This window comes from Mustela lutreola, chromosome 16 (genome assembly GCF_030435805.1).
Source record: "Mustela lutreola isolate mMusLut2 chromosome 16, mMusLut2.pri, whole genome shotgun sequence".
In the NCBI taxonomy this organism is placed as follows: Eukaryota; Metazoa; Chordata; class Mammalia; order Carnivora; family Mustelidae; genus Mustela; species Mustela lutreola.
In genome coordinates this window covers 26,542,000-26,546,669 of record NC_081305.1, presented here as the reverse complement: position 1 = coordinate 26,546,669, position 4,670 = coordinate 26,542,000, and the positions used below count along the sequence as shown (strand labels likewise).

The window sequence follows — 4,670 nt, the reverse complement described above, 5'->3', positions numbered from 1 at the left end:
GAGTCTTGATCTCAGCTCAGGTCATGACCTCAGGGTTGTGAGTTCAAGCCCCACGCTGGGGTTCACACTGGGTGTGGAGCCTACCTTAAAAAAAGGGGGGGGGGGCGCCTGGGTGGCTCAGTGGGTTAAAGCCTCTGCCTTTGGCTCAGGTCATGATCCCAGGGTCCTGGGATCAAGCCCCGCATTGGGCTCTCTGCTCAGCAGGGAGCCTGCTTCCTCCTCTCTCTCTCTGCCTGCCTCTCTGCCTGCTTGTGATCTCTGTCAAATAAATAAAAAAAATCTTAAAAAAATGTTTAAATAATTATGCTGAAAGTAAAAAGTGGCAGACAAAGAGTACATATTGTATGATTACAAACACACATGTAAAACAATATAACAACAGACTATATTATATACAGATATTATAACATATTATAACACATACACACCCATCACATCTCAAAATATGGAACTGTTCATCCACATGTTACCCCAAATCAGGTACTTGCAAACTACTATGCTAAGCAATCTCTAAGATCCGGTTTCCAAACCTCAACTCCGAAGTTGCACCCAGGAGGTGCTGGCTCAACCCTCAGGTGCAGGTGCGGAGAGGGGAGGCTGGGGTGCCGTGGGTCAGGGGGAAAAGCCTTCAATAAAGCCTGGAGGCCTCTGGCCGTGAGGTCATTGGCAAATCTTTTCGCTTCCCAGAACATCCCAGAACTTCAGGGTCCTGATGCTTAAAATCAGCTTCAGGAGCAGATGCCCGGCTCCGTCCTCCGGCGACAACCAGGGGGGTTGAAGTGAGGCTCATGCCAGGTGGGCGCTGCTCTCAGGCTCCTGGCCGGGGGTCTCCAGCCTGCCTCAGTCTGGCGTGGATACTGGGCCTGGGGCTGGCTGGGGCTGGGCAGCATCCTGGTCTCCAGTGGTGTTGGATTTATTAGCTCCTTCACACCGAAGCCTGCTGAGCTGCGAGGACGCTCAGCCCTACTAGGCAGACTGCTTTCAATTCCTGCTGTTTTTCATTCTGTGGCCAAGACTCCTTCTAGGTTGGGAGAGCAGCTTTGCTTCTTGCCTGAGCATTCTCAGGGTTTCAGCGGCTCGGGCCGGATCCGCGGGAGAGGGTATGACATGCCGCGGCGATAACGGAGAGCGGAGAGCAGGACAAGGCTGCGCTCCGGCTCTTCTCCGGGGTGTAAATGGCTGAGCCCAGGAGCTGTGAAGGCAACACCGGCTGTACCCAGGGCCCTGCCTCCTCCGCAGGCTCCCCTGGTCCTCCTGGGCTAGGAGGGAACAACAAAGCCCACGCAGTGGGCACCTCTCTTCAGAAGGAGCCGCCTAGGGGACACTGAGGCAGTGGATAAGGGACAAGGGGTTGGCTGTGTGAACTCAGTTCCGTGCCTCTATTTCCCTCTGGCGATGGAGCGGGGAGGGGATACAGACCCCATGTGGCCTGCTGAGAGGCTGTGCTCTAAGGGACAGGAAACCTCAGGCAGAGAAGGGTTGTGGCTGAGGCACGTGGGTTCTGGAACCAACCAACTACCTAGTTCAAGCCGTGCTTTCTTTTCACTGCTGGGGAACTGACCTAGCTCCTCTGTGCCTCAGTTTCACCCTCTGTAAAGTACGAGTGATCGGTTCTGAGGACATACACACAAAGCTGTTGGAAGGGGACCCTACACCTGGGTGGCTCCCCAGACAGGCCTGTCCTCACCCACAGTGCTTGTTTATTGTCTGTTAGTTTCCCAGATTTCCTACGATGGCCAAGTGTGAATTTTTCAATAACAAAACAAACAAACAAACAAAAACCAAACTGTTTGAGGGACGCTGGGGTGGCTCAGTCGGTTAGGCATCCGACTCTTGGTTTTGGCTCAGGTCATGATCTCAGGGTCCTGGGAGCGAACCCCGCATCAGGCTCCTGCCTGCTCCCCCTCCCTTGTTCTCTCTCTCTCTCTCTCTCAAAGGCTCTGCTCAGCAGGGAGCCTGCTTCCTCCCACCCCTGCCTGCCTCTCTGCCTGCTTGTGATCTCTCTCTCTGTCAAATAAGTAAATAAAATCTTAAAAAAAAAAAACAAAAAAAAACCAAAACTAAGTGCAAAAATCTGTTTGTTGGAGTTAAGGGGTGTGATCACTCCCTGCCCTCCGAGGGGGCTCTTTGGGGGTGGAGATGTGGGCGCAGTGCTCTGGGAGGCTTCCTCCACAGGATTCTGATCACCGCCCTGGGGGAGATGAGGACAACCCAGGCCTCAGGACCTGCCTGACCCAGGCATCCAGCCCCGGAGAGAGCACAGGAAGGAGGGGGCATTCGCAGGCACTTGAAAATCCCGAGACAGAGGCAGGGAAGCCTCTGGGGGTCCATCCCAGCTCCGCTGCAAGACCCTTCACCATCTGGAGCCTCAACTTCCTCCTCCAGAAAAGGGAACAATGAAGGTGACTTGAAAACACTGTCTGTGGTGCTATCTGCCCGGCGCCTGGGGCACAGGACGGAAGGGGGGCTTTATCTCGGGTTACTATTTTTAAATCACTCTGACCTTAGTCCCTCAGGCCTGAGATTTTTCTCCCAGGAACTGCAAAGCCCTTCTCCTGAGTTGACCCTTTCGATCCCTCACCTCAGCTCCGTGTTGGCACATCCCTTGACAGTTTAGAAAGTATTTTCAGGGGATCCTGGGAGGCTCAGTCCTTACGCGTCTGCCTTTGGCTCCAGTCCTGATGCCTCGATCCTGGGATCGAGCTCCGCTTTGGGCTTCTGCTCACTTTCCCTGCTTGGGTTCCCTCTCTCGATGTCTCTGTCAGATGAATAAATAAAATCTTAAGAACACACACACACACACACAGTATTTTCACCCGTGCTACAACAGGACAGCCCCAGCCACTCCAGCCCCTTTGCGGTATTTTGCCTGATCCAAGCATCTCCTGTACTATTATTGGCTCAATACTTTTTTAAAAACTCGGCTCGCATTTTTCTATTTGCCTTGCAAACAATATATATAAATAAAATACCTAAGAAATAAGACAAATGCATTAAACACATGCTGGCTAGCACTGCCTGCCTGATGAGTTCTTGTTAAAAAGGAGCTGAGCGGGTAGGAACGAAACCCACACTACCATTTGTCTGAGACTTTCCTTGGCAACCGGCAGAGGGTGAAAAAAAAAATGAGTAGGCTATTGCTTTCTTGTTGTGCGACCCACCTTGGTTTGGGCCGTTTTGTGGAGTGTGACCCACATCATCCTGTTTACCGTGGTGGTGTGAGTCCACACCTGTGGAAACACCGTGCCAGCCTGTTAAACCCCACAGTAGCAACCCAGGGTATCCATTGCAACCCCCATTTCAAAGGTAGAAAAACTGAGGCCCGGTAAACAGAAGAACCTATTCAAGACAGGCAGTCATGGGGCACCTGGATGGCTCAGTGGGTTAGGGCCTCTACCTTCGGCTCGGGTCATGATCCAGGGTCCTAGGATCGAGCCCCACATCGGGCTCTCTGCTCTGCGGGGAGCCTGCTTTCTCCTCTCTCTCTGCCTGCTTGTGATCTCTGTCAAATAAATAAATAAAATCTTAAAAAAAAAAAAAAAAAAAAGACAGGCAGCCATGTCAGAACTTGGAGACTGTGTGATCTCTGTTTCTTGGGGGCTTGACATTACCTAGAAGGATGGGAATCCTTCCACGTGTTAGTCCCACCTCGGGGGGCCACCTGTAAGCTCCTCACCGGCCCTCCCCACCACGCACATCTCTGCCTGCTCTTGGGAAAACGGTGGGCTTGACAGAGCCAGTGTCAGAGAAGATGAAATCTCGAGGCTCAAGGAGTCCCCAGAATCCGGGGCAAACCAGACGCAGCCCTCAGACTGATGGCTTCGTTTCAAATGGTGTTGGTGGGAGGCTGGTGTTTGGGGGAGCCCCGGGGCCCTCTGCCGTCCAGCAGCACAGAGACCAGGGGCAGTTCGTTATTTGACACGAGGCCCAGACTGTCTCCCTCCCCCAGCTCCACAGTGACACAAACCAGGCTCCCCATGAACCTTCACATCAAAGGGGACTGACCGGGAGGGGGGTGGAGAGGAAGGAGATGGGGCCCCCTTGCTCCCTCTGCTTCCTCTGAAGGAGGCTGGGCCAGGGGCAATTTCCGATGGATGCAGAGAGCAGCTCTCAGGAAGGAGGCAGCGTCCCAGCCTCCCAGCACACCACCCTGGCTCCACCCGCACTCACTCCCCCCGCCCCCTGCCTTCCTGAGCGCTTGTGTGATATGCTAATAGCAAGTCTGACCGGGGAGGCTGAGTGCTTGGTGCTTGGGCCAGCCTTCCCTCCCTCACTGGTTCATTCACTCATTCAACAAACACGTGAGCACCTACTTTGTGCCAGGCACGGGCACAACAGAAACACCTGGCCCTTGAGGAGTTCATGGTCTAGTGAAAGTGACAGGCACTGACCTAAGAACTCAGTTGTAGCTGTGGGAAGGGCAGAGAAGGAAAAAAAGAGGTTATCCAGAGTTAGAAGAGATACAGGGAGAGCTGACCTGTCTAGGAAGGTGTCCTGTGGAAGTAATGAAAGCAAATGAGTAAGTTAACTAGGTGGAGCGGGGAGGAGAGAGGAGGGAGGAGTGTTCTGGGTTGAGGGAAGGTGCAAAGGTCCTGTGGCAGAAGAGAGTCTGCTCTGTATATGACTGTGGGAGGAGACCAGAGTGGCCGCAAGGCAGAGGAAAGAGCGTT

At 53.4% G+C, this 4,670-nt stretch overlaps 1 long non-coding RNA gene across 1 annotated transcript; it reads right to left on the bottom strand.

The window, feature by feature from the left end:
* Positions 1–363: 363 nt before the first annotated feature.
* Positions 364–3,516, bottom strand: LOC131818069 (uncharacterized). The gene is made up of 4 exons (XR_009348690.1): positions 3,398–3,516; positions 3,162–3,230; positions 2,582–2,758; positions 364–1,192 (listed from the first exon to the last, which is right to left on the bottom strand). It is a non-coding gene; the product is annotated as an uncharacterized LOC131818069 (long non-coding RNA).
* Positions 3,517–4,670: the final 1,154 nt, after the last annotated feature.